Source organism: Panthera leo, chromosome A3 (genome assembly GCF_018350215.1).
Source record: "Panthera leo isolate Ple1 chromosome A3, P.leo_Ple1_pat1.1, whole genome shotgun sequence".
NCBI lineage: Eukaryota > Metazoa > Chordata > Mammalia > Carnivora > Felidae > Panthera > Panthera leo.
The window spans coordinates 117140650-117150419 of NC_056681.1; positions in this window are offsets into that span (position 1 = coordinate 117140650).

The following is a 9770-nucleotide window of genomic DNA, read 5'->3' on the forward strand; positions in this document are numbered from 1 at the left end:
ACAAACCGTGAGATCATGACCTGAGCCAAAGTCGGACGCTTAACCAATTGAGCCACCCAGGCACCCCTCCAGTCCCTTTTTCTTTAAATAAACTATTTTTTTAGAGCAGTGTTAGGATGACAGCAACATTGAGAGGAGTATGCAAAGATTTCCCACATAAGCCCACGGCCCCTCACTGTCCACATCCCCACCAGAGCCGTACAGCTGACGGTCCACGAACCTGCATTCAGTCACGTGGGCCCACCAACGACCCGTCATTATCACCCAAAGCCCATCATTTACATTAGCGCTCACTCCAGGTGTCGTACATTCTGTGGGCTCGAGCAAACGCATAACGCCCTCTCTCCATCATTGTGGTATCATACAGAGTAGTTTTACCGCCTAGAAATCCTCTGTGCTCTGCCCATTCAGCCCTCCCTCCCCTCTAACCCTTGGCAACTGATCTTTTTATTGTCTCTGTAGTTTTTCCTCTTCCAGAATGTCACGTAGTTGGAATCGTACAGTGCTGTAGCCTTTGTGGTTTGGCTTCTTTCCACAGAGTAATAGGCATGTAAGGTTCTTCCATATCTTTTCATGGCTTGGCAGCTCATTTCTTTAGTGCTGAAGAATATTCCAGTGTCCAGATGGACCACGGTTCATTTACCCATCCATCCACTGAAGGACGTCTTGGTTGGCATTTATGAATAAAGCCGCTATAAACATCTGCGTGCAGGGTTTTCAACTCTTTTGGATGAATACCTAGGAACACCATTGCAGGTTTATAAAGAGCAGGTTTAGTTTTGTGAGAAACTGTCAAATTGTCTTCCAAAGTGGCCGTACCATTTTGCCTCTCCACCAGTAATCGCGTGGCTCTAATTTTTTTTACTCAGAACTAAAAAGTGCCTTACTTATGACTACATAGCCATTAGTTGGCAGAGCAGGGACCAACAAACAATCCTTCTGGTTCCATATTATGGGCGGTTTCCTCTGGCGGCATTGTCCATCCGCTAGACAGGCCCTCACAAACACATTCACACTTACTCGCCATTGCTTTTGAGAACTGATTCTTGGTGTGGATGTGTCCCCAAGCATTCCTTTTCCGCCCCATCCGGGAAAGGCCGCCATCTGGTCCCTGCAGCTGAGAGGCTTGTGATGCTCTTGCACAGTGCCCAGGTGCGTACAGGGGCCAGTGTCCAGGTGTCCCAAGCTTACCTGGACCTGGAGGAGAACCAGGTGGCTCTGGGAAGCCCTTCCTCCTTTCAGAGCCGACTCAGCCAGCCCCAGAGTCCTAGGCGTCACCGTGCCCCCATCAGGGACTGGCAGAGGAAGAGAAACTGCCCCCACACACCCACCTCTCACTCCAGCTACACGTCTGCCTGTCCTTCCTTCCTTCCTTCCTTCCTGAGGTGAAATTCACAGAACAGCATTAATCATCTTAAAAGTGTACAGTTCAGTGGCATTCAGTACATTCACGATGTTGTGTAACCACTACCTGTACCTACTTTTGAAACATTTGCATTATCCCCAAAGGAAACCCCACGAAGCTATCACTCCCCTTTCCTCTTTCTCCCTCGCCCCTGGCAACCGCCAACCATTCAGCCTCTTTGGGTTTACCTATTCTGGTTATAGAATAAACAGAATCTGTGTCCGGTTCCACACACATTTCTCAGACCACACTTTCTGTAACTTCCTGAGGAAGGAGGAGGAGGAGAGACCTCTCTTGCTGCCTTTGCCTCTGGCCCCACCCCCTTGTCCATGGTGCCCTGTGCCTCCTGCTCACGGTATTTGTGGTCCAGCGAATCCACTCTATGGCATTTCCTATTTCTTTGAACTATTGTGAGCAAAGGACTTTGTTCATAAATTCATTCAACGAATAGCTCATGAGCTAGCAGGGGAGACAGGGAAACCGTCATTACGACGTGTGATCAGGCAATACTGTGGATTTTTCAGAGAGACAGGGGAGCCGTAGAAGAGACACATCACCGAGCCTCAGGGCTTGGGTGGTCAGAGAAGAGACCAGGGGGACGGGGACCCGCATCTGTCTGATTCATCCGTTTCCTTAGGACTTAAGAGAGTTCCTGGCACATAGAACCAGGATGAATGAACAAGCCAGTCAACCAATCAATAGAGCTCTCAGCTAAGAGCTGAAGGATGAATACAAATCTGCAAAGCATATCATTTCATCATTTCATATCTGAAACCTTGGAGGCAAAGGTTCAGCTGCTTTAACACACTGAAAGACATAGTGTCTAGATGGACACTGAAGGGGAGGCAGGTGGGAGATGGGGCCAGAGCATGCAGGGCCTTGGAGGCTACATGGAGTAGCTTGACTTTAACCTGAGTGTGAAGAGGAAGAATTTTAAGCACACTTGCATTTTAGAAACTCATCTTTCTTTTTTTTTTTAAGTTTATCTTTTTTGACAGAGAGGGAGAGGAAGAGAGAAAGGGAGAGAGAATCCCAAGCAGGCTCCGCGTGGATAACGCAGAGCCCCATGTGGGGCTCGAACTCACAAACCGCGAGATGGTGACCTGAGCCAAAATCCAGTCAGACACTTAACCGACAGAGCCACCCAGGCACCCTTAGGAACTCATCTTTCTAATCCAGATTAGAGTTTAGGATGATCTGATGTTGTGCCAGGACAGACAGACATCGTTCTCGCCCTCCTCCAGCTGATGTTTCCATGGGAAACAGAGGTACTTGATACATCATATAAAATAACTAATTCAAAAGTCATAAGGGCACAAGGTGTTCTGAGGGATGCCATGGTCAGGGAAATCCTCTTGAAGACAGTGACCTTTAAATCGAAACCTGAGAAATGGACAAGATTTGGTCAATTCAAGAGAGAGGCAAAGAGCTTTCCAGACCACCCGGAAGCTATTAGGAAGGTCCTGAGCAAAATGTGCTAAGAGGACTGAGAAAGGTCTAGTGTGTTTGCCGTGCATGGTGTGAGGCTGGGAGTTTGATCAGCTGAGGCTAGGGGATATGTGAGGCTCAGACCCCAAAGAACAGTCTTACACATTTTGGACTTACCCTAAGTCAAATAGGAAGTCTTGAATGATGCAAGCAGGATCCTATTTTGAAAAATGGAATAACTGGCATTTCTCTTTTGTGTTTCTGTGCATGTGACCTTCTTCCTGGTCACTGCAATTATCTGCTTGCTTTGGAAGTGAAGTTAGGATTATCGAAGACAAAAAACGCTGGGAAGATAAGTAATGTTTAGCTTCTGACATCCACGACAGAATTTTTTTTTCAGCCAGACAGTAGTCTTGAAAGTCCATCATTGTTAGGAAATGGGGTATTCTAGATGTCTGTAACTTCCTCTTTAAAAGATATCAAGAAGTACGCCTGCTGGTAGAGCTTTACTTCAGGAAGAAAACCGAGGAGAAAGCCCCGCTCTTAGGTTTGGAAAATATTGGGGAGGAGGCAAGAGAGGAAGGAGGTGTGGAAGGAAGTCAGGTGTGTGTCCTAATCATCCATCTTGCAAGTCCCAAGTGGAGGTGTGTTTGATGGGGGAAGGGGTGGTGGTTTCTCAGGCCCTGAGAGGCGATTTCTGTACATATCTCTCGAGAGGTCGTCACACCAAAGTACACTTCAGTGTGGTTAGGCACAGAGAAGGTTAGAATTTAGCCTTCTCTCTTGGAGTTGTGAGTTCGAGCCCCATGTTGGGTAAATGTCACCTTCTCAAGCCACTCTGGTTCCCATATGGTGTTAAAATGATGGCAACACTAGAGCTTTAGCTGTGGCTTTTGCATAAGAAACTAACCAGAAGCGGATAGTTTGAAAGCCTAAGATTAAAAAAAAAAAAAAAAAATGCATTGAACAACAAGCATTGACAAAGTCCTGTCATTTAACAGCTATTTCCTAGTAAAATGCTTGGGCCCCAGAACAGCAGGAAGTAGACTACGAACCCCCTGAAGCTCCCAATGCCCATTTCAAGCATAGCTTGAGGGGTGATGGACCAGGAAGAACCTCCCGGAAGGAAAAGCCCAGAGACAGACAGTGAACGAAAAGAATTCTTCCCAATGAACAGAAAAGGGGCTGCCGGAGGGGGCTAACCAAGAATTTAACTCCACTGCTCAGGAGGGAGGTCTTTACTCCTCCAGCCTATTAACACTGGATGCTTGCTACAAACCAGGGCCTGATGTGTTCCCATGCTTCCCTTTTCTGAATGGAGGTCTTCGCTGCAATTACCACGTCCCCCTTCCACCTGGTGTAGGGTGGTGTCTTTGAGCTTATTGTTTTCGCGTCGAGCTAAACTTGAAGCCCACGGAGAGGACTGCACATCGCCTGATAATCCTGGGCTCGGATCCGCATGAGGTTTTGGGATGGTCTCCCCTGGGAGGGGAGGAGAATTCAGTACATGGGAAGAGGGGAGCACATGAATTTTGGGGTGGCCAAAGGGCCGACTCCAGCAGAAACAGCTAGTTGTTTACTCCAGTATCCATTCTCCCCTTTCTCCTTACGAACATAACCCCTCGTTTTATTACTAAGACTGTATCTCAGACTCCCTTGCAGCTACCTAGCTCTGGCCTCAGGATTGTAAGTTCTAGCTAATAAAATAGAAACAGAAGCGTCCTAAGATTTTTCAGGGAAGGAGTCAAAATAAAAGGGGCCATTCCTCTATCCTGCTTCTTGGAAAGCAAATGTAATGGCCTGGGGTTGCTGAAAATTGGGTCATGGGATTTAGGGTCACACTTGGGGATCGGACAAGAAAGAACGGCGGGAGGGCCCTGGCCCCTGACAACCTCATGGAACCATGAGACGAGCCCTTAAACTCCAGCTCCAGACTTTTATAGGAGAGAATAAAACCCGGTGTGTTTAAGGTTCTGTTCGTTTGGATTTTCTGTCACAGGCAGCTGAAAGGAATCCTAACTGATCTATCTCTAGGGTGGGCTTTGAGCAGGAGGCTAACATAATCCGTCTGGGGGTAGGGCCCCAGAACCTGCAGCAGCAGGAAGCAGAGTGTTGAACATACAAAAGCAGTCTGGGCAGCAGCGTGGGGGTAGGGGAGGTGGCCGCAGTTGTCGCCGGGGAGGGGTGATGGGGCGGGGACCAGGATGGCGGCAGTGGGGCTGGATAGAACATTCAGATTTGAAACATAGTTAGGAGGTGAGGCAGTGCCCTGCACTGAGACGGGCGGTGAGGCAGAGATGAGGGTCATGGGCAGGAAGAGGGAAGCAAAGAAAATGGCACGTCCAAGGAGCAGTTAGCGGTGCTGGCCGCTGTGCAGTGGGCAAGGAGATGCAGGCTGTGATGTGTGGGATTTGGTCACAGGGTAGTGGTGTCAGGGCCGTGGGGGTGGCAGCCAGCTGCAGGGGGTGAGTTGGGGAGGAAGTGGCTCAGCGAGTGGAGAGAACTCCTCCGAGGCTCTCCTTGACTAGGAAGCTAAAACTGGAGGAGGGGTCTAGGAAGGTTCTTGGCATTTTTTTTTTTTTTTTTTTTTTTTAGAGAGAGAGAGAAAGAGAGAGTGTGTGTGCAGAAGCTGGGGAAGAGCAGAGGGAAAAGGAGAGAGAGAATCTCAATCAGGCTCCGTGCCCAGCGCAGAGCCGGACATGAGGCTTGATCTCACGACCATGAGGTCATGACCTGAGCCGAAATCAAGAGTCAGACGCTTAACCGACTGAGTCACCCAGATGCCCCTGGTTCTTGGCACTTTTAAGATGGGTGAGACTTAACCTCGCTGAACGCTGATGGGAAAGGAAGGGCCCCTTGGAGAGGTAAAGGTCCAGGACAGAATAGGAAGGGGAGGACACTGGCTCACGAGGTTCCCCAAGCACAAGGACCATGTAAGACCCGGAGCTGACACTACAGGGAGCCTGGGGCTTCTCTGTGAAAGCAGGCAGAGGAGGGAAGGTGGCAGGCAGGCTGTCGATTTAGCAATGGCAGGGCGAGGAGATCCCCTATGGATGGCCCACACGCCTTCTGCCAAGTGGCCGTGATGTCATCCGTGGTAAGTGCGGTGGTAGGAGAAGATTTGGGAGAGACAGGAGGCAGCGTGAGCACCCCTTCTGGGAAACAAGAGAGAGAACTGGCCAGGAGCACAAAGGGTCGAGGCTCCGGCCAGGCTGGAGCCATGAACTGGTGGCGGCACCAATCTGCAAGCCTGGCTGGTTTTCTCCAGAAGGAAATCCCGAATCTGGGAGCTGCGGGCCCGGCTTCGCACTCAGCAGAGCGTGTGCACCTGCAAATCCCGGACCCTCCTCGAATTAACGTGCCTCCCCACCCAGCTCCTCCGCTTGCCCTCTTGCTCCTCTGGTTTTTATTCCTGCGACCAGAGGTCTTGGATCCCCAGGAGCACCTTCTTGGCTCTCTGACCTCACTGCAAGCTCTGGCCGTCTCCTGGGCTGTGGGCAGGGCCTCCTCAGGGACCCCCCCTGTCTCGGCTTCCTTTCTCCCCTTCACCGCCCACCCCTGTCCTGCATTCTAATGCATTCAACTTCTGAGTGTGACTGTCACTGTGTCACTCCCCATTCAAAACCACTCTGCAGCTCCCGATACTTCAAAATAAAAGCTCTCATTTCCGCTGACTTTTGGGATCTTGGCTTGAAAGCCCCTAGTTCTGGGAAGCTTTCCTAGACTAGGGAAAGTGTCAGTGGTCCCTGCACCTGCGACACCTTATAAGTCTTCTCTAAGACACTCCATAATTACTTGATCCTCCCCTCATTAACGATGGCAAGGAGTGTGAGCGCGTGTGCGTGCACGTGTGTGCACAGGCACGTGCTCCCTTATCACCTCTATCTCCCCAGCGCGAGCACATTGCCTGCCTGATGACTGATAAAAAGAACCGAGCCTGTCAGTAAGGCCCTGGGGGTCTCAGGTTAAATTTCCATCACCCCATAAGTCAATCCATGCTCCAGATACTGGGGACTCCTTTCCAGTCCCCGAAGTTGCCCCCCACTTTCCTCCCTCACCAGGAGTCTTTGCTCCAACTGCTCCCTCTCGTACAGACATGCCCTCCTTCTGGCCCAGGGCCCTTCCACTGCAGATTCTTCTCTGAAACCCCCACCCACCACAGGCTGAACCCCAGAACGTCAGCTCCTGGAATGCCTGCCTTCGTCAACACTTCACCCCCACCAGACTCGAACCTTGAGGGAAGCTTCCAGTTGGTAGTTAATCGATAACACATGAACAATGAAAATGTTTGCCTGTGAAGCCAAGAGCCATCTTCTACAAAACACTCGTCTAACTAGTGTCCTATGCAACTCTGTCCCCGATAGTGACTTTCATGGTGCAGCACACTTAGTAGGGACACAAAAATATCCTTAAATGCAGATGATATTTTCTCCCTCATATGTGTAGGAATATGGTGGCGACAGTCTCCACCTACGCATTCATTTTGAAAATTAATTTAAACGCAGGTGTCCCGTGTTTACAACGTGAAAAGGATGTCTGTTTTCATCAGGGAACAAAGTCTGTCTTTTCAGGTTTATTCCATCTTTACTTGGGAAACAAACGCATGCCTTGTGCAGCGGATCAAGGTAGTGACTGTATTCACCAGTATACCAGACACACCACTGCGTAAGGGAAAAGGAATTTCTCCCAGAGCTGATAATTTCCAACACGTTCAGTAACGTTTGTCTCTCGGGCTTCTGAACGAGACCATGAATGTGTAGGTGCCTGAAATCTACAAAACACTAAAATAAGGGGGAAACTATATTGCTATCCATATATATGAGCTTATTTTCTGTGCTGATGTTTCAGGATGGTTTTTTTAGTTCAGAAAACGGACTCATTGGGATTCTGAAAAGTACTGCCTAGCTATAAATCCATGGAGACAGAAAGCAGATTGGTGCTTGCCAGGAACGGGGGGGGGGGGGGGGGGGGGAGGAACAGGGAGCAATTGCTTGATGGGTCAGGGTTTCCTTTTGGGCTGATGAAATGTTTTGGAACTAGACAGGAATCCGTGTTGCACAACACGGTGAAGGTACTACATGCAACTGAATTGTTCACTCTAAAAGGGTTACTTTTAGGGGCGCCTGGGTGGCTCAGTCAGTTAAGCGGCCGACTTCAGCTCAGGTCATGATTTCACGGTCCGCGAGTTCGAGCCCTGTGTTGGGCTCTGGGCTGATGGCTCAGAACCTGGAGGCTGTTTCAGATTCTGTGTCTCCCTCTCTCTGACCCTCTCCCGTTCGTGCTCTGTCTCTCTCTGTCTCAAAAATAAATAAATGTTAAAAAAAACTTTTTTTTTAAAATAAAAGGGTTACTGTGCTCGCTTCGGCAGCACATATACTAAAATAAAAGGGTTACTTTTAGGGGCGCTTGGGTGGCTCTGTCGGTTAAGCATCCGACTTCGGCTCTGGTCACGATCTCAGGGTTTGTGAGCTCAAGCCCCACGTCGGCCTCGGTGCTGACAGCTCAGAGCCTGGAGCCTGTTTCCGATCCTATGTCTCCCTCTCTCCCTCTGCCCCTCCCCCACTCATGCTCTGTGAAAAATGAACAAACTATTAAAAAAATTTGTTTAATAAAAGGGTTACTTTTAGGTTATGTGGACTCCACTTTAATACAAAAGTCACATATCACTTACATAATACTGAATATTTTTCTGAAGGTCCTACAAGAGAAGGCAGTGCTGTATTCTAGAACAGCCCCAGATGGAAGGCTCCGCAGCACCCTGTGCCTCACCTCTGGATAAGGAATGGGGTCCCGCCATGTACAAGCAGGGCCACGTCCTCAAAGCGTCCTCGGAGACACGCTGCAGAGCACCGGTACAGATGCCACTACAAACCAGGCCAAACGCTGCTGAGGGTTTGCATTTTCATCTGTTTCTCCTTTGGCTGACACTGGGGCTTGTTAAGGTGTTTAGTTTGATTAAGGAGTTTTCTAGCTCCAGAGGTGGAGCCCAAAGCAGATTTTATTTTTTTCCTTTAAACGAGTGGAATTTTCCAGCGGCAACAACCCACAGACGGTGGATCAAGCCCCGGACACTTTGCTGGGCCATCTGTCCACCAGCGCCCAGAGGAGAGGAAGGGGGAGGAGCCTGCCCACGGGGCAGAGTCGTGGGCTAACAGTTTGTCTCCACTTGGGGCAGGTTCTGCAAAGGCAACGACTGACTGTAAAAGGGGTGGGTGGACTTGTCCTAACAGCTCACGGTTTCTCAGGAAACAGTCCTTTCATTGTCTTGTCCAAGGAGGAACCTTCTGCCAGGATGTAAGAACAGCGTCGCACATCAGGAGTGAGGCGGACCCGGAGGGGAGGCTATCAGCCCTCCTCCTTGCTGGGGCCCTGGGCCAGCGAGGCCTGAGCTGCCCGTGCACAAATATCCCATCCGTCCTTTAAATGCGTGGGGCCCAAAAGGGAAATCACACCTTTCCATTTCAAGCATGGCACTGGAGCCCAGAGCCCAGTGGCTGAACTATAATCAGATTGCCTTAGTCAACTTTATAACCAAGGTCTATGGATTTTAACCACTTATGTCTCCTCCTGATTTTAGCACTTCGTACCTTGTCACATGCCTTCACATACAGGGTGTCATTCAGTAGCCCAAGAGACAAATGCTGCCGAACGTCTTGGAAAATACTGGCTCCGGAAAAATTCCTTCTCTCTCACGTAGTGGCAGTGCAATGAACAAAGAAAGCCTGGTGACAAAGTTCTGTGCACCTGGGGAACTCTAGGTCCAACAAAAGAGGGGAGTCCCAGGAATCTCTCGCCAACACATCCTTCCTCTACCTAACCCTTGAAACTCCAACTTTGTTGGAGATGTCATCAGTACAGTTTGCCATAACCCAGGCCACTCCAACGGGTTTGGACCAGGATAGCCTAGACTTAGCAGTGACTGAAAAGTTCCCTGACA